Source organism: Staurois parvus, unplaced genomic scaffold (genome assembly GCF_062004578.1).
Source record: "Staurois parvus isolate SC_StPar_1 unplaced genomic scaffold, SC_StPar_1.0 ptg000639l, whole genome shotgun sequence".
Classification (NCBI taxonomy): Eukaryota; Metazoa; Chordata; class Amphibia; order Anura; family Ranidae; genus Staurois; species Staurois parvus.
Window position 1 is genome coordinate 2,194,666 of NW_028318435.1, and position 25,196 is coordinate 2,219,861.

The 25,196-nt window shown below is 42.4% G+C and overlaps 1 long non-coding RNA gene across 2 annotated transcripts in view; it reads left to right on the forward strand.

Annotated features, from left to right (window-relative positions):
* The window catches only part of LOC149449041 (uncharacterized), a 43,072-nt gene extending 28,129 nt beyond the window's left edge, over positions 1-14,943 (forward strand). For both annotated transcript variants that reach the window (XR_016315463.1, XR_016315462.1), the window contains exon 2: positions 14,436-14,943. This is a non-coding gene — a long non-coding RNA (uncharacterized LOC149449041). The remainder of the gene's footprint in view (positions 1-14,435) is intronic.
* Positions 14,944-25,196: the final 10,253 nt, after the last annotated feature.

A 25,196-nucleotide genomic window follows, 5' to 3' on the forward strand; every position in this document is an offset into this window, starting at 1 on the left:
CGCCCCTGCACCAGCATCAGATCACACACCCAGTGTGTTTTGAACAGGGAATGTTGATTTCCTGCACCGTGTTCTGGTGTTAACAAATCCTGAAGCAAGATGCAGGCTGTGCTTGAGCGGGGGGCATGTTCAGGAGGCAGACTGTGACTGAGAGAGGGTCTGTGATTGGTTGGGGGGCATGGGGGCTGAACAAACTATCCAATAATGGCATGCTGTGTGTCTGCACAGTGTCCTGTGCCTCTGAATAGTTAGACATAGGATGCAAACTGACCATGCAAACACAGATCAGCTCCTTGTGCTTTGTGTGGTCAGCTTTGAGCATGGAAAAAAGGAAGTGGCAGGATCAACCAGGTACTTCAGATGAAATAAGTACATGAAAATGATAGAGACTATGATTTATAAAATACACATATGTGAACACACACATAAACAGGAAAATGTTTAGGGTAACATATACTTTAAGTCTGGTATTGTGGGTAGCAGGAAAAAAAGCAGAAACTGTAGTACATTAAATTATCTCCAGGTGGTTGTAGATGGCGCAGGTTTTCAGATCATTATGAGAGCATCGTGAACATTTTTTCCTAGAAGAGAAACATTATCCAAGTTTTTGTGTACTTGAACAAAAGAAACATTACAGTCACCTGGAAGATTTCTGCAACCATATCTATAGATCTTTTTCCCTTTAAAGCTAAACTCCAACCAGAAACTATTTTTGACATGTGCATTGAAAAAATAGATCCACACCATTGAAGTGTGCCTCATGCTTAGGCTACAGTGTTAAGTACAACTCTTACTTTTACCCACCCCTGTACAGTGCAGTCAGCACTCAGCGTCCAGTGCTGAGGGTTCTAGTTCCAGCTGGAGGTGATTGCAGCCATATTAGTACACTTGTAACAAGAACACCTGAGTACTATCCATGATATATTTTTATTTGCACCAAAATCCCAATTTTCAGGATGTGCCCCCAAGCAGTATTAATACACAAAATGTAGGAGAATGTTAACCATTTCAATACCTTGCACTTTTACCCCCTTCCTGCTCAGGCCAATTTTCAGGTTTCAGCACTTTCACATTTTGAATGACAATTGTGCGGTCATGCAACACTATACCCAAAATAAATTTTTATCATTTTGTTCACACAACTAGAGCTTTCTTTTGGTGGTATTTAATCACCACTGGGATTTTTATTTTTTGCTAAATTAACAAAAAAAGACCAACAATTTTGAAAAAAAGTGTTTTTGTTTCTGTTATAGAAATTTGCAAATAAATAATTGTTCTTCATAAGTTTAGGCCAAGATGTATTCTGCTGCATTTCTTTGGTGAAAATAACCCAAATCAGTGTTTGTTATTTCATCTGTAGGAGAGTTATAGAGTTCACAAACCATGGGATATATCTTAAAGTTGATCAATCCTGAAATACTGACAGCTAATCTAATCTGTTGAGGCCCAGAAATGTCAGAACAGTACAGTACAGATACCCCTCAAATGACCCTTTTTTGCAAAGTAGACAGTCCGACATATTTCATTAGAGGCATCGCAAGTTTTTTGAAGTTGTAATTTTCACAAATTTTTTTTTTTACATACTGTCACCAGTGCAGTACAGCATCATCATATAACTGGTGTGGTGGTGATCAGGGACACTGACTAGTGACAGTACAACAAATAAAAAATGTATAATTATTTTCACTTTTCTTTTTATTTTATTATTATTATTTTTTTTATTGCATTTGTTTCTCTTTTTTTACAATTTTCTTTTCATATTACACTATGACCAAAGTAGTACCAAAGTACCATAGTAACATTGTACTACTTTGAGGAAGTGATCAGTTTTTTTTTTACACAGTATGATTGCATACATCAAAGAATTTCTTCAAAGCATTTACCTGAATAAAATCGATTAATTCAGGGTTTTTTGTTGTGATTAGCTGTGATTGGCCACGGCTAATCACATGACACAGATAGGCTGTGATTGGCCCAGTCTGTGCATGTGATCACTGTGACCAATCACTGCTAGTGAAAAAATTATATATAATGGATGGCATGAAAGGAAGCCATCCATTGTTTACAACTGTCATGTGACCTGCTGTGATTAGTCACAGCAGGTCACATGGTACCGGCAACGGGACGGTACACAGATCTTGTGTCCGAGGTACACAGCCGGTAACAGATCTCGCCACAGCGCAGCCCTGCAGGCACACGCAAGGCACCACCCGGATTGACGAGAGTCCTGCCCGGACGTCATTTTCCTATTTGCTGGGCAGGAAGTGGTTAAACATAGAGAAAGTGAAAAGTGATGGCAGAAAGGCCGAGTGGTCCATCGTGTCTGCCTTGTTTTTTTGTATTTTGATTTGTTTTTGGGGGGGTGGTTTGGGTTTTTTTGGGGGTTTTTGCTACTTTTTTTTACTTTTTTGTCTGAGTATAGATCTATGCTTGTCCCAAGAGTGTTTGAAGCTATTTATTTATGACTGACTCACTACCTCTGCTGGAAGTTTATTTCAAGCATCAACTACTCTTTCAGTAAAATAGTACTTTATGAGATTACACCTGTTGTAAATTATTATGCAAATGATATTTTTCTCATGTACCTAAATAATTGATGTAAATAACAGTCAGCATAATTCTCATGTTATCAACTATTAAGAGTACAATTCACATTTTATTGAACAAGCCTCCTAATGATAACTGTATTTATTTTAAACATAAAACACTTACAATGCACTGTTCCAAATTATTACGCACAGTAAGTTTCAAAACACTTTATAGGTTGTAAAGAACTGAAAATTGACATTTGTTGTGTTTGCAGCATATTTACTGAAATCAAAAGCTATTTCAATCAAACTTTTAACAACATTTTAATTTTTTAAACATTTTAACAGGTCACGTTACATTTTAACATAGGACCTCTTATTTGATAGCAGCTTCACAAGACTTGCATCCATTGAACTTGTGAGTTTTTGGACAGTTTCTGCTTGAATTTGTTTGCAAGATGTCAGAATAGCCTCCCAGAGCTGCTGTTTGGATGTAAACTGCCTCCCACCCTCATAGATCTTTTGCTTGAGGATACTCCAAAGGTTCTCAATAGGACTGAGGTCAGGGGAGGATGGAGGCCACACCATGATTTTCTCTCCTTTTATCCCCATAGCAGCCATTGATGTAGAGGTATTCTTTCAGCATGAGATGGTGCATTGTCATGCATGAAGATGATTTTATTACGGAAAGCTTAGTTCTTCCTTCTGTACCAGGGAAGAAAGTGGTCAGTCATAAACTCCACATACTTTGCAGAGGTCATCTTTACACCTTCGGGGACCCTAAAGGGGCCGACCAGCTCTGTTCCCTTGATTCCGGCCCAAAACATGACTCCACCACTGCCTTGCTGACGTTGCAGCCTTGTTGGAACAGGATGGCCGTCCACCAACCATCTACTACTCCATCCATCTGGACCATCCAGGGTTGCACGGCACTCATCAGTGAACAGGACTGTTTGAAAATTAGTCTTCATGTATTTTTCTGCCCAATGCAGACGTTCCTGCTTGTGAGCATTGGTTAGTAGTGGTTGAATAGAAGGTTTATGCACAGTTGTAAGACTCTGGGGGACTCTACACCTTGATGTCCGTGGGACTCCGGAGGAACCAGCAGCTTCAAATATCTGTTTGCTGCTATGTAATGGTATTTTTGCAGCTGCTCTCTTGATCCGATGCATGGATCTGGCAGAAATCTTCCTCAATGTGCCTTTATCTGCACAAACCCGTCTGTGCTCTGAATCAGCCACAAATCTCTTAATAGTGCGATGATCATGCTTACGTTTTCGTGAAATATCTAATGTTTTCATACCTCATCCAAGGCACTGAAATATTTCACTCTTTTCGGCAGCAGAGAGATCCTTTTTCTTCCCCATATTGCTTGAAAATGGTGCTCTGCTTAATAATGTGGAACACCCTCTAGTAGTTTTTCTTTAAATTGGGCTCACCGGCCAATCTAATTATCGCAGGTGTCCGAGATTGTTTTCAGTGATCAAAAGAGCCCTGACACACAATGCCATCCATGAGTTAAACTGAAAAACAAAATATTTAATCTTTGTGACACTTAAATAGAATTTGCATAATAATTTGGAACAGGGTGTAGTTTTGAACTTTCTTTCAGTTACTTTAAGGTCTTGTCCCCTTGTTCTTGATTTTGATTTTGTGTTGAAAATGCTGCCCTCTTGAACCTTGTTCACCCCCATGATGTATTTAAAGGTTTCAATCATGCCTCTTTCCCTTCTTTCCTCCACACTGTGCATGTTAAGTTCCTGAAGTCACTCTTGATATGTTTTATCCCTCAGACCTTTCGCCATTTTTGTTACCCGTCTCTGTACTCGTCCTATCTTATCAATATTTTTTGTGAGGTCTCCAGAACTGGACACAGTATTCTAAATGAGGTCTAAAGATCGATATAGGGGAATCAGGACCTCTTTCCTCCTGCTGGTGACACCTCTAGTGATACATCCTATAATTCTATTTGCTTTCCTCACTGCCCGGCCACACTGTTTGCTCATTTTGCAATCATCTGCAATAAGTACCCCCAAATCCTTTTCCTATGTAGTGCTGGGCAACAATGTACCCCCAATGTTGTACTCTGTCAAGGGATTCTTCTTCCTAGATGTATTATTTTACATTTAAAAACATTGAACTGCAATTTCCACTTTTTTGACTAATCTTCCAGCAATGCCAAATCATGTTCCATGTTAAGTAGGGCAATCTCTGAGAAAAAAAGTGCCAAAAGTTCCAGAACAGAGTGAGTTGCTCACCCTCCAGCTCTTCTATTCATTAAATGTCTAACATTCTTTTCAATGAATGCAAAGCCCTCTGGATTGAAGGATGGGTGGATGATCATCACAGTCTCCCCTCCTCCAATCACAGATTGGGGTGCATTCACTGGAAAGAATGTAAGATGTTTACTAAATGGAGATGCTGGAGTGTGAGTGACCCACTAGAATCTGAATACCCCAGCTGAAATTTTAACTCTCACTGCCAGACGTTTGGTGCTGACTGCACTGTACTGGAGTGAGTAAAAGTATGAGTTGCACATAATGCTGCAACTTAGACACACAGGACACACTATATTAGTGTGGATTTAGTTTTAGAGTGCAGATGTCAAAAAATAGTGTAGCACTACCCTCGTAGGATCCACTTATAATATGCCCAGAATCCTTTTCCCAGTAGATACCCCACAGCATCTAAGATAGGATACTCCAATTACTTGCTATAACAAACTTTGAGATCACTGAAACTTGCCTCTTAAAACTCGGAATTCTTGTAACTCTGAACACTGTCCTTGTGTAGGACAGAAAGGACAAGTTCTGCAAAACAGTATTGAGCAGGCTGAGCCCCCCTCAGTGAACAGTCCATGCTAAGCTATGCTCTTCAGAACAAAACTTCTTATCAAAGAACGTGGTTGACTTCCTAGCACATAAGCGCAGTGGTAGCGGTGGTCTTTAGGAAACGTGTCAAACACAAGGCCCGCAGACTGAATCTGGCCCACCAGTCCATTTCACGTGGCCCTCACACCTCTCCTTCAGCTGCAGCACCCTCCAAGTCTCTGCCTCCCATCTCAGCAGTCGGCAGCAGAGAGGAGGACAGAACTCCGCCTCTCTCTGTGCATCCACAGCACCACAACGTCTCTGCCTCCCCTAGTCTCAGCATTCAGCAGACTCCGGTAGCTGACTTCATCCTTCCTCTGGTCTTCCTCCAGACCGTGCATGTTCTGCTTCCATGTTCCGCACCCAGCTTCTTCCCGGCACCAGTACAAGGTAAGGAGGGTGCACTGTGATGTAAGGCAAGTTGGGGGAATCTTGACTTCTGATGTTGGGTGGCCTTTTGACATCTGATGTGGGGGGGGGGTTGGGTGCTCTGGACATTTAGTCTTACTGATACAACCAGCCATTTGAAGGCAACCATGATGAAATTGAGTTTGACACCCTTGCTCTAGAATCTCTCCTCGCCTGTACTCACAGAGTGCCTCTGGATAAATGGTGGCCTCCTACCAGTATCCTGCAGGCAGCTTCTCCAACTGGTACCAGACAAGATTCTCAGATGACAGCTCTCTGTCACCTGTCAGCAGCAAACAGTGACTTCAGGCCTTCCAGCCTCTCAGCTGGGTCCTCCACTCGAAAAGCAAATGGCAAGGTGCCCAAGAGAAGCAAAGGAGCCCCTTAGGCATTGATTTCCCCTACTGGATGAAAAAAAAGACTGCTCTCAGCTCCAGGTTATTTATGCATTCTCTTAAAATCCTCTGGATCAGACCTCCCCGAAACTGGCTGGGGCTACATAAATATTAAGCACCTGATTGATATGCTCCTGCCTCTATTACCCAGAGCTCCCCCGGGTGAACAGGGAGAAGCAAACAATCATGGGGACATAATCTCTGGGACAGAGACCAGACCAAAATAATCCAACCCAGCTCCACTGGTTACAGTGGGCTAAAACTAAATGTACCTATGCTAACAATTAGCTGTAACCCCAAATAGAATTCCAGCCTCACTGGGTACAGTGAACAAAACTAAATTTGCCTGACAGAATAGATTAACCCCATTGACTACAATGGGCCAACTAAATTTACTTATCTTATTACCTGACTAGGAAGGCGCTACAATCATTTTTAGCTGGAGTTCAGCTTAAATTTGATCAATAGTTTTTGCCTATATTGCACTCTCATACCATCATACAGAATGAGTGTTCCAAAATGTTTGCATTTCTTCCATGGCACTGCAACTCCCAGAATGTTCTGTTATAGCTAGTTTACTGAAGTCGGTGTTTGGAGTGATAGTGTGCTGTAGCAGCACCTCTGACACTAATAATGAATTACTGATTCAAGGTCATGAACCAGATAAAAAGGAAAGCCACCACCCATGCAGCACAGGAAAGAGTATGTAGTGGTCTTCCTGTGCACAAGTAAATTGCGTCTTGAGGCTTCTCAGCAGACTTTAAACTGGGGCAGAGTAAGGGAAGCAGAAGGACAAACTCCTTGCAAGATCTCTGCTGAGTGCAGTAACAGTGCAGAAGATTTCTCATTATTCCTAAATATTTTGCACATCTGTTTTTGTTATATAAGTAGTTTTTGCTTGTTAGATATGAAATGTATTACAATTCAACTCCAGAGCAAATACAAAATTGTGTATTAAAAAATGTAGTTTAAATATAGTTGTAGGCTAGGTTCAAACTAGTGCAGCTGCAGCATGATATGATTTTCAGTGCAATTTGGGTAGTGCAACATCTCGTGTTGTTGATGTGTTTCATGCTACATGCATTTTATTTTTAATCTTGGTGTATCTTGTAATCTTGAGGTAAAAGGCACATCAGGTATACATGGCAATAATTAAGCAGTCAGTGTACATATATAGCAGGGATACCATCATAAGATGAATACATCTCCAACAGTACAAATGCAATATAGAGTCACATACACCATTATAAGTGTTACAATCATGACATTAGTATCTGATGCACACTAAGTACAAGAATAGAAACATAAGGAGCCATTTACTCATGGTTTTATACAACTCAGAACCAACCAATTGGCAGACACACCCTGCACAATAAAGAAAAAAAGGTAGATACAGGAAAAAAATGGAAAAAACTCGGTATTTACCCCAATATAGTAAACTAACAGAAAAAGGTTAATTCACCTATACTTGAGAAGAGAAGCAGGTCATTGGTCAAGGTGACATTCAAGAAAGAAATATAAATGTCCCAGTGCTGCAATATGGATAAACATTAGGCCAATAACATAACAAAACAATTCCTTATATGGGGTAAAATTTCAGAGATAATAAAGAGTCACTGGTGTCCTGGGTATCAAGCCAAGTTCCCCAGAGTTTATAAAACTTTTTAGGACATCCTCTAGCTTCATACATTAATTTATACAAAGATAAGGTGTGATTAATAACCTTCTTTTATAACCCAATATGTAGTGGCTCAGAATGGATCCAATTAAGTACAACTGTCTTACGAGCATAATAAAGCATAAGACAAAGGAAGTGTCAGGATCTGAAGTAGACTGAGAGTGAGCCATACTTAGGAGCTAATCAGACTCTGTTGCATGCACACAGTGAACATTCTGACTAAAGGGGAAAGGGATGATCAGCCACTTGATTATCCCAAAAGGTATCAACAAGCTATGTTCTGATTTGATCCAATGTTCTTGACCAAGCTGCTGCAGTGGTGGTTTGAGATTTGGCTGTGCTGTGTGCTAGAAGTGCCTGGATGCACAGACGTATAAAAACATTGACTGGCATAGCAGCTTTCAGCAGTTTTAGGCCTCATCATTTACAGCAGTTGTGGGCTGTCATGGCCGGCAAGGATTCTCTGCTGGCCCAAACACTCCATATACTATCAGAATCATTGACTATATTTTTCCCATGAATGTGTATTAAATTATTACTAATAGTCTATTCTCCATTTTATAGCTTTTCTCTTGGTTGCACTGCTTCCAGTAGTGTATGTTTTATGTTACAGATTTTATCCAATCATATTTCAGCCATGATAGCCATCATGTAATGCCAGGGTCAAAAAAATGTGCCTTCAGTCCTTCAGAATCAACAGTGCTGGCTCCCGTAGCTAATAGTAAATGGCAATAAAAAATGTTGCTTTAAGCAATTAGATTTTGATTTGGCAACACCGGGGCCATCTAGCAGGCGTACATTAACATATGCCAGAAGGCCTTAAGGCAGATATCAGCTGACAGCAGACAATATAGGCTATGTTTTTATATGTCGTGACATTTGTTTATCAACTGCAAATCTTCAGGAAAGTATACACTAAAATGCAAACAAACACAACATATTATCCAATTTTTTTGTAAAATCTAAAAGTTGATTTTGCATTGAGTGAATGGATATCAAACAAGTAAAGACTCAAAATTGCCTGTGAAATGGCAACAGACTATGGTACCTAATATATTTTAATTGGTGACGCTTTAAACTATTGCATTTCAGATATTTTTTATTGAAAAAAGCAAGGTAATAAAAGGATAAAAATACTGTGAGATAATCATGGCATACTGGTATTAAAACATACAACATATGGTGTGTCAGTAACTGCGTTGTGGTTAGTTGTCTCGCATGATGATGATGAAGAGAAAACAAACATAAAGTTTGGATGACTATACTTTAAATTTTTCATTTAATAGTGTCAGTAAGCCAAAGCCCTGCTCCTTCCTCACAGATGTGTGATTGATAGCAGCAGAAGCCTGTGGCACCGCTGCCCACATGTATCTACTGTGAAAGTGAAAGGAGCGGTGCTGGAGCCAGATAGAGTGCTGGAGTGGTGACATGGAGCCATGTAGGTGTTTATTGACAGATGTGAGCAGGACAGGTAGTGGAGAGTTTTTTAACCTAGTGCAAAGAATGCATTAAGGTAAAAATAGGTTAGACGTTAGGACCCTTTAACGTGATAGGAAAGCTGGACTTCTTGAAGGCTGCTAAGGCAGACAGAGGAGTAGGAGATCAATGGAGCATGTGTGTTGAATATGAAGAATGAAGCAATGCTCATTAACGCACCTATAGCATTTATGATGTGTTTTTTGAAGTGTAGCACTGTCCTAGGTAGGTGCTAGGGTTAGATAGTTAGCTTTAATTTGGATTTTTTTTTCTGGGCGGCACAGTGGCTTAGTGGTTAGCACGTCTGCCTTGCAGTAAATGGGTTGTTGGTTCGATTCCCAACCATGGCGCCTCCTGCATGGAGTTTGCATGTTCTCCCTGTGCCTGCGTGGGTTTCTTCCGGGTACTCCAGTTTCCTTCCACACGCCAAAGACATGCTGGTAGGTTAATTGGATCCTGTCTACATTGGCCCTAATATGTGTATGTAAGTTAGGGACCTTAGATTGTACACCCCATGAGGGTTAGGGCCTGATGTGAATGTTCAATATATATATGTAAAGCGCTGCGTAAATTGACAGCGCTATATAAGTACCTGAAATAAATAAATAATAATTTTGATAGGTAAATTTAGTTATCACACTGTAGTCAGTGTGATTGTAATTTGTTATTGAATAAAAGCATATATGGCACACTGCATCAGTGATGCCTTGTTCTGCTAGTTAGGTCTGTTTAGTGTGATCTACTGCTGCCAGGCTGATAGATCCCTCTGCATCTAGAAAACTTGGGAAATTTCTAGATCATAGGTGTGGAGCTATGCAAATGGTAGCATGAATATTGATGCATCCCCAGCCTATCCCAGAGAGACTGGCTCTGATGGCATGCTGGGTAACTGTATATATTCAGAGAGCACACTGGGCTCTGGGTCTTTTCCTGTCCAGGATTTTTCCAGCCTGGGAGAGGGCATGTTACCCTCCCAGGCATCTACTGCAGGTGAGGGCCTGAATGCTGAGACCCAGATTGTGTTATGCTGAGGGGCTGTCTACTTAAGATCTTGTCTGATATAATAGAGAGAGGCAATGAGCTGCTCTTGGGCCTTGTGAGTACAGACACCCCTAAAGGATCTTAGTGATTTTGTGCTGTTTAACCCCCTCTGTTGCTAGGAAGTCAGCTGCAAGGCTAGCAAAGGGAACACTGGCTGGTGTTCCAAAGAGCTTTGTCCACCTGACCTACTTAAAGGGACAATGCTTTGGGGATCTAAAGAAATTACTACTACCACTGTTACCAGGGCTGCTGTTAGAAACCATAGCTCCCCATACAGCCAACCTAACCTTCCGAAAATAGAAACATTTACAATGCTTAAGTTATGAATAAGCACCGTAAATGATCGGTACCGATCACTCATTGTGTTCATTCAGGAGAGAAAGGGGCTGGTAAATGTGACTTATTTACCAAACCCTTTCCCACTCTCCTTCCTGAAGGATCCTATTGTGTGCCTGCAGATGCTGGTAGGAAGGAGAGGAGAAAAGACAGTACTGTGGGGTTGGGGGAACACAGGGGGGCCTGGGCAGCAGGGGAAAACATATCGTGCATTTTTTTTTCACTGAATACGGAATCACTGTGTTTGTCTGATATGTCAAGAGACTGTGGCCGTTTATAAAGAATTTAATGTCAAGAGACACTACCAGACGAGACATAGCACATACGACAAACTAACAGGGCGAGACCGCAGTAAAAAGTTGAAGCAACTTGAAGAGGTTTTAATGTCACAACAGCGATTTTTCACAAGAGCCCGTGAGTCAAATGAAAATGCCACAAAGGCAAGCTATGAGGTGGCAACATTAATTGCTAAAAATTGCAAGTCTTTTGTTGAGGGTGAATTTATTAAAGAGTGCATTATGAAAATGGTTGAGAATATCTGTCCCGAGAAGAAGCAAGAGTTTGCCAACATTTGCCTGGCTCGTAACACTGTAGCACGGAGAATTGAAGATATTTCATCAGATATTAAGAGACAGTTGATGTCCAAAGGACAGGTTTTTGACTTCTTTTCAATAGCCTGTGATGAAAGCACAGACCTATCTGACACAGCTCAGTTGCTGATTTTTTTGAGAGGGGTGGACGATGAAATAAATGTGACTGAAGAGCTACTTGACCTCCAAAGCCTTACGGATCAAACAAGAGGAAAAGATTTATTTGTTGCTGTTAGTTCCGCAATAGATGACATGAAACTGCCCTGGAACAAAGTTACTGGGGTTATTACTGATGGGGCACCTGCTATGGTTGGTGAACGAAGTGGATTATCAACCCTAATCTGTAACAAGGTGATTGAAGAAGGAGGCGAAGCTATTAAACTCCATTGTATCATTCATCAGCAAGTTCTCTGTGCTAAATATCTCAAATATGATCATGTTATGAAACCGGTTGTAAAGACTATTAATTTTATTCGCGCTAAAGCTCTGTGCCACCGCCAGTTTAAACAGTTTCTACTGGACATCCAGGCTGAATATGAAGATGTTTTATATCACAACGATGTAAGATGGCTCAGTCGAGGGTCTGCGCTGCAGCGTTTTTACTCTCTCAGAAAGGAAATCAAAGAATTCCTGGAAAAAAAGGGGCAACCGATGCGAGAACTATCTGATCCTATTTGGCTGGCTGATTTGGGGTTTTTAGTGGACATGACAAAGCATCTGAATGTACTAAACACGAGTCTTCAGGGAAAAGATGCAGTGGTAAACCAGCTTTATTCACACCTCAAGGCCTTTGAAACAAAGCTGCAACTTTTCCAAAGGCATTTGTCACAAACACAGCCCAATACCATACATTTTTCAGCATTGCAGAAAGTAATGAACAGTTTTTCACAGGACAATATCAGTGCGCAAATGAGCAGGTATGCAGCAGACATCGCATCTCTGGCTGAAGAGTTTAAACAGCGCTTTCAAGATTTTGCAGCTATTGAAAATGAGATCAGCCTTTTCTCCTCTCCATTCTCTGTTGACCCCAATGATGCTCCAGATCAGCTGCAGCTTGAGCTCATTGAGCTGCATTGTGACAGCGAGTTACGCAGTCATCACCAACAGCTCTCTCTTGTGAACTTTTACCGCCAACTGGATAAGGGCAGGTTTCAAGAGATTCGGACATTGGCTAAGAAAATGCTGAGCTTGTTTGGCTCAACATATTTGTGTGAGAAGACATTCTCTGCTGTGAACTTTAACAAGAACCGTGTGAGGACAAGACTAAGTGACTCTCATCTGCGTGACATTTTGCACATCAAAACCACTGCCTTTGTACCTGATCTAACCGATTTGCTGCCGTCCAGATCTCAGTTTCACCCTTCACATTAGTGCAGGTAAGTTTTTTTTAAATTTATTTTCAATACATTGTGAAAACTCAGCTGTCAGTTGATCTTAATGTTATGAAATGAAAAGTATGTCGTTTGCAATTAACTTGGCATAAAATAATTTATTTGCATTTAATTGTAATGGTTCAAAGAATGTTCGGAAAAATGTTCGGCCCTCCACCATGTTCACTTCATCCAATCTGGCCCTCTTTGAAAAAAGTTTGGACACCCCTGCTGTACACAGAAGCAAATTGTGTTCCCACAAGTCTGCTGTGTACACCCAAGAAATGACTGGAGCTACTCTGTCCAAGTTCTCTTTTATTTTCCTATGCATTCTGGAATACTGCCTCTCCCCCCTGCACCCAGCTAGCACTTTATAAATGCTTCATTAACACTTAAATGCTATAGACAGTTAAGGTGCAGTTACAATGCACTACCATTGAAATGAATGGAAGCGGCTGATAAGTGGTGATGCCTCCTGAAAGCTGCTTAACCGTTTCCCAACCACCCTATAGCAGAAGTACTGCTACAGGGTGGCAGGGATGTACAAAATCACGTGTATATATATGTGATTTGCATTTCCGAGTAGGGGGCATGCGCACTCCCTACCCTCGCCGCTATTGGCTCCTGGGCATTGTAAACAACACAGATTTCTCCCCTGTCAGCACGAACATACTGCTTTGTATTGCTCTGCACAGCAGAGCAATACAAAGCAGCATGTTTACATAGTAAAACACACACAGCACACCATGGAAAACACAACACAGCACACTGTTAACCCTTTGATTGCCTCAGATGTTAACCCTTTCCTGCCCAGTTTTATTAGTACAGTGTCAGTGCTTTTTATTAGCACTGACCACTGTATTAGTGTCACTGGGGATGTCAGTGGCAAATAGTCAGTTCCCACCCAGTGTCAGAATGCCTGCCGGAGTCCCGCAATAAGTCACTGATCGCTGCCATTACTAGTAAAAAAAAATTAAAATAAAAATTCCAGTATATATACCGCCATTTTTAGACATGCAGCAGAATACATTTTGGCCTAAATTTCTGAAGAATATATGTGTGTGTGTGTGTTTTCTAGCAAAAAGTAAAAAATATTAGGTTTTTTTTTAAATATAAAAACCGCAGAAGTGATCAAATACCACCAAAGAAAGCTCTATTTGTGGGGAAAAAAAGGACATACATTTCATTCGGGTGCAGCATTGCATGCCCACGCAATTGTCAGTTAAAGTAACACAGCGCCGTATCACAAAAAATGGCCTGGTCAGGAAGGGGGGTAAATCCTCTGTATCTGTGTGTACTGCACTGTGTGGTGTCCACTCTAATATGCATGACAGGCATTGAAGGGCAGTTGTGAGGCATTAAAAACACTGTTTAAATGCTTACTCAACACAGAAAATTGACGCACGTGTGATAAGCCCTGAGGACAAAGTCTCTCTAGCAACTTTGTAACAGAGATGTGTAGCAGCTGCAAATCTCTCTGTCTAATTTCTCTGGTGAATGTAACTAGCTACAGAGTTGCTGCTATAGATGACAATACTTTTCTAAGCAGCTAAAAATCATTGGTGGGCTAAGGTTCTATGCATCTGCATTGGATCAAATGAGGGACTACTGAAGCTGGTGATTCTGTTACCAGCCCCAAAGCTGCAAAAAAATTTAAATAATAATAATTTACTCAGCGAGTACAAATCTATTGGAATTTCTGCAACATAGCCCTTTCAATGACTAAATTTTATTTTTTTATAGGAACAAAAATGCTAAGGAGAGTAATGGGTGGACAATGACAACAACCCCAAACATACAGCCAATGTAATTAAAGAACTACCATCAGTGTAGTGAAGAACAAAAAAGTGAAGGTTTGGCCCCACAGAGCTCTGATCTCAACATCCAGTCTCTATGGGATTGCATGAAGAGACAGAAGGGTTTTAGGCAGCCTACATCCACAGAAGATCTGTGGTTAGTTCTCCAAGATGTTTTGAACAACCTACCTGCAGTTCCTTCAAAAACTATATGCAAATGTACCTAGAAAAATGTATGCTGTGTTGAAAGAAAAGGGTGGTCACACCAAATATTGACTTAATGTGTATTTCTCTTCTGTTCATTTTCTTAATCACTGCGCCTTTCACACGTGTTCACCCTCTATGGACCAGAACAATTTTTACATTTCTGCTATGGCCCTGTTTATTCAGAAATAACTTTTTAATTACTTAAGATGAAAATATAATAAATATATTGTTTTTTTAAAGACAAACAAGGCTTTCCTTTCGTGAATATTGTTTTGCAACAATGATTTTTTTTTGCGCAATCCTTAAACAATTAAACATAACAAAATGTGCTTTTTCTTTTTTTGAGAAGTGTTAGTTTAAAAATAAATAGTGTTACTTTACATAAAGAGTGCATACTTTATTCTGTAATGTGTTCTGTTTGAAATGGCACTAAAATTATGATTCTGGTACAAAGCATTGCAAAGTTATTCACACATTAAATAAAGTGGGTTTTTTCAATGCTGCGCCTTTTTAAATGTGAAATTTGTAAATATATGTCAAAAGGGTAAAAATATTAATGAACAAAACAAACAAAAACAAAAAGGTTTTAAATATTATTAGTTAATAAAATAGAAACTAACATAAGTCAGCAGGAAAATATTAATTGAGTGGAGAAGAAGAATAAGAAGTTAATTGGAACTGATTAGCATAAACTAAGGGTTAATGAGGGGTTAAGCAGAGGAACATTTAATTATAAAAAAACAAAACAAAAAAACTTTTTTTTTTACTTGTCAGGTTGCTATAGTAGACTTCATCTGAGATCAAAGTTCATCCCGTTGATCTGTAGATGAATGAACAGATACAAAATGAAACATTGTTTCTTTTGAGCAATGTGGTTGATAAACATTGCCAGACTGCTTTAGTTTTACAGCTCCAGCTATCACAACTTTCTATGAACTCAGCAAAGCAGCTTTCATTAATCAGAACTGAATTGCCAGTACTGTGACAGGGGAGGACCTGGCAGCAGGATATAAGGACTGGAGATGTTACACATGCCCTGTGTACAATGATGTTTTTTTGGGGGGGTGTCTAACATGTCCAAAGTCTGCAACTGGTTAACTGATAAAAATAAACTATTAACACTTCTATTTCTGAAAGCATTCCTTATTCACAGCACTTTTTCACACCTAAGGCTTTGCACAAAATTGGATACCTCTGTGCCCCCAGTGAGGGGTGTATATATCAGTGTGCCCCCAGTGAGGGGTGTATATATCAGTGTGCCCCCCAGTGAGGGGTGTATATATCTGTGTGCCCCCCCAGTGTGAGGTGTATATATCTGTGTGCCCCCCAGTGTGAGGTGTATATATCTGTTTGCCCCCCCCCCCCAGTGTGAGGTGTATATATCTGTTTGCCCCCCCCCAGTGTGAGGTGTATATATCTGTGTTTTCCCCTGCCACAGTGTGAGGTGTATATATCTGTGTGCCCCCCCAGTGTGAGGTGTACCTATCTGTGTGTCCCCCAGTGTGAGGTGTATATATCTGTGTGCCCCCCAGTGTTAGGTGTATATATCAGTGAGCTCCCAGTGAGTATATATATCTGTGTGCCCCCAGTGAGGGGTGTACATATCACTGTGCTCCCATTGAGGTTTATGTATACCTCTGTGCCCCCCAGTGAGGGGTGTATATATCAGAGTGCTCCCAGTGAGGGGTGTATATATCTCTATGCCCCCAGTGTGGGGTGCATATATCAGTGCCCCTCCAGTGAGGGGTGTATATATATCTCTATGCCCCCAGTGTGGGGTGCATATATCAGTGCCCCCCCCCCAGTGAGGGGTGTATATATATTTATGCCCCCAGTGTGGGGTGTATATATCAGTGCCCCCCCAGTGAGGGGTGTATACAGTTGCAAGAAAAAGTATGTGAACCCCTTGGGATTACGTGGAGTTTTGCATGAATTGGGCATAAAATGTGCTCTGAACGTCATCTAAGTCACAACAATAGAAGAACACAGTCTGCTGAACATAATACTACACAAACATTAGATGTTGCCATGGTTTAATTGCACATAACATGTAAACATTCACAGTGCAGGGAGGAAAAAGTATGTGAGGCCCTAGCTTAATGACTTCTCCCAGAGCTAATTGGAACCAGGAGTGAGCCAACCTTGACTCCAATCAGTGTGATGATATTGGATGTGTTGCTGACAGCTGTCCTGCCCTTAAAAAACACACACCTGTTTTGGGTTTACTGGTTTCAAGAAGCACTGTCTGATGTGAACCATGCCTCGCAGAAAAGAGCTCTCAGAAGACCTACGATCAAGAATTGTTGACTTGCATGAAGCTGGAAAGGGTGACAAAGGTATCTCCAAAAGCCTTGATGTTCATGAGTCCACGGTAAGACAGACTGTCTACAAATGGAGAAAGTTTAGCACTGTTGCTACTCTCCCTAGGCGTGGTCGTCCTGTAAAAATGACTGCAAGAGCACAGCGCAGAATGCTGCATGAGGTAAAGAAGAGTCCCAGAATGTCAGCTAAAGACCTACAGAAATCTCTGGCACATGCTAACATTTTTGTTGACACATCTACAATAAGGAAAACATTAAACAAGAATGGAGTACATGGGAGGACACCACGGAGGAAGCCATTGATGTCCAAAAAGAATATTGCAGCACGTTTGAAGTTTGCAAAAGAGCACCTGGATGTTCCACAGCACTACTGGCAGAATATACTGTGGACAGATGACACCAAGATTGAGTTGTTTGGGAAGAACACACAACACTATTTGTGGAGAAAAAAAGGCCCAGCACACCAACATCAAAACCTCATCCCCACTGTAAAACATGGTGGAGGGAGCATCATGGTTTGGGGCTGCTTTGCTGCCTCAGGGCCTGGACGGATTGTTGTCATTGATGGGAAAATGAATTCCAGAGTTTATCAAGGCATTTTGCAGGAAAACGTACGACCATCTGTCCGCCAACTGAAGCTCCGCAGAGGATGGGTGATGCAACAGGACAATGACCCAAAGCATACAAGTAATTCAACAAAACAATGGCTGCAACAGCACAGAATACGCCTTCTGGAGTGGCCCAGTCAGAGTCCTGACCTCAACCCCATTGAAATGCTGTGGCATGACCTTAAGAGAGCGATTCACACCAGACATCCCAAGAATATTGCTACACTGAAATAGTTTTGTGAAGAGGAGTGGTCCAAAATTACTCCAGATCGTTGTGCAGGTCTGATCTGCAACTACAGGAAACGTTTGGTTGAGGTTATTGCTGCCAAAGGAGGGTCAACCAGTTACTAAGTCCAAAGGTTCACATACTTTTTCCTCCCTGCACTGTGAATGTTTACATGTTATGTGCAATTAAACCATGGCAACATCTAATGTTTGTGTAGTATTATGTTCAGCAGACTGTGTTCTTCTATTGTCGTGACTTAGATGACGTTCAGAGCACATTTTATTCCCAATTCATGCAAAACTCCATGTAATCCAAGGGGGTTCAGATACTTTTTCTTGCAACTGTATATCTCTGTACCCACCAGTGATGGGTGTATATGTCAGTGTGCCCACAGTGAGGGGTGTATATCACTCTATGCCCCCAGTGAGGAGTGTCTATATCTGTGTGCCCCCAATGAAGGGTGTATATATCAGTGTGCTACCAGTGAGAGGTGTATAATATCAGTGTGCCCCCAGTGAGAGGTGTATAATATCAGTGTGCCCCAGTGAGGAGTGCATATATATCTGTGCCTCCAGTGAGGAGTGTATATATCAGTGTGCACCCAGTGAGGGATGTATATATCTCTATGCCCCCAGTGTGGGGTGTATATGTCTGTATGCCCCCAGTGAGGAGTATATATATCTCTGTGCCTCCAGTGAGGGGTGTATATATCAGTGTGCCCCCAGTGAGAGGTGTATATATCTGAGTGCCCCAGTGAGGAGTGCATATATCAGTGTGCCCCCAGTGAGAGGGGTATATATCTCAGTGCCCCAAGTGAAAGGTGTATATATCTGAGTGCCCCAGTGAGCGGTGTATATATTAGTGTGCCTCCAGTGAAGGGTGTATATATCAGTGTGCTACCAGTGAGAGGTGTATAATATCAGTGTGCCCCCAGTGAGAGGTGTATAATATCAGTGTGCCCCAGTGAGGAGTGCATATATATCTGTGCCTCCAGTGAGGAGTGTATATATCAGTGTGCACCCAGTGAGGGATGTATATATCTCTATGCCCCCAGTGTGGGGTGTATATGTCTGTATGCCCCCAGTGAGGAGTATATATATCTCTGTGCCTCCAGTGAGGGGTGTATATATCAGTGTGCCCCCAGTGAGAGGTGTATATATCTGAGTGCCCCAGTGAGGAGTGCATATATCAGTGTGCCCCCAGTGAGAGGGGTATATATCTCAGTGCCCCAAGTGAAAGGTGTATATATCTGAGTGCCCCAGTGAGCGGTGTATATATTAGTGTGCCTCCAGTGAAGGGTGTATATATCAGTGTGCCCCCAGTGAAAGGTCTGTAATATCAGTGTGCCCCCAGTGAGAGGTGTATAATATCAGTGTGTCCCCAGTGAGGAGTGTATATATGTGTGTGTACCCAGTGAGGCATGTATATATCTCTATGCCCCCAGTGTGGAGTGTATATGCCTGTGTGCCCCCAGTGAGGAATATATATATCTCTGTGCCCCCAGTGAGGGGTATATATATCAGTGTGCCCCTAGTGAGGGGTGTATATATCTCTGTGCCCCCATTGAGGGGTGTATATATCAGTGTGCCCCCAGTGTGAGGTGTATATATCAGTGTGCCCCCAGAGAGGGGTGTATATACAGTGAAGGAAATAAGTATTTGATCCCCTGCTGATTTTGAATTCCCACTCACAAAGAAATGATCAATCTAAAAATTGAATGGTAGGTGTATTGTAACACTGAGAGACAGAATAGCAACAAAAAATTGTAAAGAAATGCATGTCTAACAAATTATGCACCGATTTGCATGTTCATGAGGGAAATACAGTTGTGTTCAAAATAATAGCAGTCAGACATCACTAACCTGATCAATCCCTGTTTTTGGTAGAAGTGATATTTCTACATGGCAAATAATTTACTAGCAGGTGTAGTAGAGTAATAGAAATCCAACAGACCCAACAGTCATGACATGCATGCTGCTGATTCTGTGTAATTGAATCACTAATTGAAAGGGGCATGTTCAAAATAATAGCAGGGTGGAGTTCTATTAAATACGTCATTCATTCTTTGAAAAACAGGTGGCAAATATTGCCCTTATTTAAGGAAGGAAGGCAGCAAATGTTGTACAAGCTGGTTACAGTGCATTTCTCTCTGAAATTCTGAGGAAAATGGGTCGTTCCAGACATTGTTCAGAAGAACAGCATAACTTGATTAAAAAGTTGATTGGAGAGGGGGGAAACATAGAAGTGCAGAAAATGATTGGCTGCTCAGCTAAAATGATCGCAAATGCTTTAAAATGGCAACCAAAACCTGAAAGATGTGGAAGAAAGTGAAAAACTACCATTCAAATGGATAGAAGAATAGCCAAAATGGCAAGGACTCAGCCAACAATCAGCTCCAGGAAGATCAAAGAAGGTCTAAAGTTACCTGTGAGTACTGTTACAATTAGAAGACGCCTATGTGAAGCCAAGCTATCTGCAAGAAGCCCCCGCAAAGTCCCACTGTTGAAAAAAAGACGTGCTGAAGAGGTTACAATTTGTCAAAGAGCACATTGACTGGCCTAAAGAGAAATGGCGCAACATTTTGTGGACGTATGAAAGTAAGATTGTTCTTTTTGGGTCTAGTGGCCGGAGACAGTTTGTCAGACGACCCCCAAACACTGAATTCAAGCCACAGTACACTGTGAAGACAGTGAAGCATGGTTGCGCAAGCATCATGATATGGGGATGTTTCTCATACTACGGTGTTGGGCCTATTTATCGCATACCAGGGATCATGGATCAGTTTGAATACATCAGAATACTTGAAGAGGTCATGCTGCCTTGTGCTGAAGAGGAAATGCCCTTGAAATGGGTGTTCCAACAAGACAACGACCCCAAACACACCAGTAAATGTGCAACATCTTGGTTCCAGACCAACAAGATTGACGTTATGGAGTGGCCAGCCCAATCCCCGAATCTTAATCCAATAGAAAACTTGTGGGGTGACATAAAAAATGCAATTTCTGAGGTAAAACCAAGAAATAGAGAAGAACTGTGGAATGTAGTCCAATCATCCTGGGCTGGAATACCTGTTCACAGGTGCCAGAAGTTGGTTGACTCCATGCAACACAGATGTACAGCAGTTCTCAGAAACAGTGCTTATACAACTAAATATTAATTAAGTGATTCAAAGGAAAGCAAAATCTTGAAACATTTTTCAGTTTATATAGTGAATGTTTGAGTTTGTAAAGAAGAATACAAACACTGCTATTTTTTTGAACAGTCTAATATTCACTTTTCTTCAATTTTTTTAGAGGAACAACACAAATTTGATCTATTTTTCTTCATGTTTTGATTTGGAATAGAATGTGTAGTGTTCCCAATGCATTTGTGTGTATGGAAATAAAAGCTATTAGAAGGATTTTCAGCTTTATTCACTTTTTTCAACACACTGCTATTATTTTGAACACAACTGTAAGTATTTGATCCCCTATTATTCAGCAGGATTTTTGGTTACCAGGTGTCTTTCATACAGGTAACAAGCTGAGATTAGAAGAAGTCTCTTAAAGGGAGTGCTGCTAATCTCATTTTGTTACCTGTATAAAAGACACCTGTCCACAGGAGCAATCAAACCACCAGATTCCAAACTCTCCACCATGGGAAAGAGCAAAGAGCTGTCCAAGGATGTCAGGGACAAGATTGTAAGATTGTAGACCTACACAAGGCTGGACTGGGCTACCAAACTATCACCAAGCAGCTTGGTGAGAAGGTGACAACAGTTGGTGCAATCATTCTCAAATGGAAGTATTTGATCCCCTTCACAAAACATGACTTAGTACTTGGTGGCAAATCCCTTGTTGTCAATCACAGAGGTCAGACATTTCCTGTAGTTGGCCACCAAGTTTGCACACATCTCAGGAGGGATTTTGGCCCACTCCTCTTGGCAGATCCTCTCTAAGTCATTAAAGTTTGGTGGCTGACGTTTGGCAACTCAAACTTTCAGCATCCTCAATTGGATTAAGGTCTGGAGACTGGCTAGGCCACTCCAGGACCTTAATGTGTTTCTTCTTGAGCCACGCCTTTGTTGCCTTGGCCATGTGTTTTGGGTCATTGTCATGCTGGAACACCCATCCACAACCCATTTTCAATTCCCTGAGGGAAGAAGGTTCTCACCCAAGATTTGATGGTACATTGCCCCGTCCATCGTCCCTTTGATGTAGTGCAGTTGTCCTGTCCCCTTAGCAGAAAAACACCCCCAAAGCAGAATGTTTCCACCACGTTTGACAGCTGGGATGGTGTTCTTGGAGTCATAGGCAGCATTCCTCCTCCTCCAAACACGGCAAGTTGAGTTGATGCCAAAGAGCTCGATTTTGGTCTCATCTGACCACAACACTTTCAACCAGTCCTCCTCTGCATCATTCAGATGTTCAGTGGCATACTTCAGACGGGCCTGGACATGTGCTTTCTTGAGCAGAGGGACCTCACGGGCACTGCAGTATTTCAATCCTTGTCGGCGTAGTGTGTTACCAATTGTGAGATCATTGACAAGATCCTTACGTGTAGTTATGGGATGATTCCTCACTGTTCTCATGATCATTGACACTCCACGAGGTGAGATCTTGCATGGTGCACCAGACCTAGGGATACTGACAGTTGTTTTGTGTTTCTTCCATTTGCAAATGATTGCACCAACTGTTGTCACCTTCTCACCAAGCTGCTTGGCAATAGTTTGGTAGCCCAGTCCAGCCTTGTGTAGGTCTACAATCTTGTCCCTAACATCCTTGGACAGCTCTTTGGTATTTGTCATGGTGGAGGGTTTGGAATCTGATTGTTTGATTGCTCCTGTGGACAGGTGTCTTTTATACAGGTAACAAAATGAGATTAGCAGCACTCCCTTTAAGAGGCTGCTTCTAATCTCAGCTTGTTACCTGTATGAAAGACACCTGGTAGCCAGAAATCCTGAATGATAGGGGATGAAATTCTTATTTCCCTCATGAACATGCAAATCAGTAAATAATTTGTTAGATATGCATTTCTTTAGAATTTTTTGTTGCTATTCTGTCTCTCAGTGTTACAATACACCTACCATTCAATTTTTAGACTGATCATTTCTTTGTGAGTGGGCAAACATTCATAATCAGCAGGGGATCAAATACTTATTTCCTTCACTGTATATCAGTGTACTCCCATGGAGGGGTATATATATCAGTGTGCTCCCAGGGAGGGGTGTAGAAATCAGTGTGCCCCCAGGGAGGGGTGTATATATCAGTGTGCCCCCAGCGAGGGGTGTATATATCAGTGTGCCCCCAGCGAGGGGTGTATATATCAGTGTGTCCCCAGGGAGGGGTGTATATATCAGTGTGCCCCCAGCGAGGGGTGTATATATCAGTGTGCCCCCCAGCGAGGGGTGTATATATCAGTGTGGCCCCCAGCGAGGGGTGTATATATCAGTGTGCCCCCCAGCGAGGGGTGTATATATCAGTGTGCCCCCCAGCGAGGGGTGTATATATCAGTGTGCCCCCCAGCGAGGGGTGTATATATCAGTGTGGCCCCCAGCGAGGGGTCTATATATCAGTGTGCCCCCAGCGAGGGGTGTATATATCAGTGTGGCCCCCAGGTAGGGGTGTATATATCAGTGTGGCCCCCAGGTAGGGGTCTATATATATCAGTGTGGCCCCCAGGTAGGGGTGTATATATCAGTGTGCCCCCAGGTAGGGGTGTATATATCAGTGTGCCCCCAGGTAGGGGTGTATATATCAGTGTGCCCCCAGGGAGGGGTGTATATATCAGTGTGCCCCCAGGGAGGGGTGTATATATCACTGTGCCCCCCAGCGAGGGGTGTATATATCAGTGTGTCCCCCAGCGAGGGGTGTATATATCAGTGTGCCCCCAGAGAGGGGTGTATATATCAGTGTGCCCTCAGCGAGGGGTGTATATATCAGTGTGTCCCCCAGTGAGGGATGTATATATCAGTGTGCCCTCAGCGAGGGGTGTATATATCAGTGAGGGGTGTATATATCAGTGTGTCCCCCAGTGAGGGGTGTATATATCAGCGTGCTCCCCTAGTGAGGGGTGTATATATCAGTGTGCCCCAGCGAGGGGTATATTTATCAGTGTGCCCCAGCGAGGGGTATATATATCAGTGTACCCCAGTGAGGGGTATATATATCAGTGAGGGGTGTATATATCAGTGTGCCCTCAGCGAGGGGTGTATATATCAGCGTGTCCCCCAGTGAGGGGTGTATATATGAGCGTGTCCCCCAGTGAGGGGTGTATATATCAGTGAGGGGTGTATATATCAGCGTGTCCCCCAGTGAGGGGTGTATATATCAGCGTGTCCCCCAGTGAGGGGTGTATATATCAGTGAGGGGTGTATATATCAGCGTGTCCCCCAGTGAGGGGTGTATATATCAGCGTGTCCCCCAGTGAGGGGTGTATATATCAGTGAGGGGTGTATATATCAGCGTGTCCCCCAGTGAGGGGTGTATATATCAGCGTGTCCCCCAGTGAGGGGTGTATATATCAGTGAGGGGTGTATATATCAGCGTGTCCCCCAGTGAGGGGTGTATATATCAGCGTGTCCCCCAGTGAGGGGTGTATATATCAGTGTGCTCCCAGCGAGGGGTGTATATATCTATGTGCCCCCAGTGAGGGGTGTATATACTGTATCAGTGTGCCCCCAGTGAGGGGTGTACATGTCAGTGTGGGGTGTATATGTCAGTGTACTCCCAGTGGGGGGTGTACATGTCAGTGAGGGGTGTATATGTCAGTGAGGGGGTGTACATGTCAGTGTACTCCCAGTGAGGGGTGTACATGTCAATGAGGGGTGTACATGTCAATGAGGGGGTGTACATGTCAGTGAGGGGTGTACATGTCAGTGAGGGGTGTACATGTCAGTGTGGGGTGTACATGTCAATGAGGGGGTGTACATGTCAGTGAGGGGGTGTACATGTCAGTGGGGGGTGTACATATCAATGTGGGGTGTACATGTCAGTGGGGGGTGTACATGTCAGTGAGGGGGTGTACATATCAGTGGGGGGTGTACATGTCAATGTGGGGTGTACATGTCAGTGGGGGGTGTACATGTCAAAGTGGGGTGTACATGTCAGTGAGGGGGTGTACATGTCAGTGGGGGTGTACATGTCAATGTGGGGTGTACATGTCAGTGGGGGGTGTACATGTCAGTGAGGGGGTGTACATGTCAGTGAGGGGTGTACATGTCAGTGGGGGGTGTACATGTCAATGTGGGGTGTACATGTCAATGTGGGGTGTACATGTCAGTGGGGGGGTGTACATGTCAGTGAGCAGTGTGTGTGGACGGTTGTGTGCGCCGTGCTGTGTATATCCCATCAGGCTCCTCCTCCAGA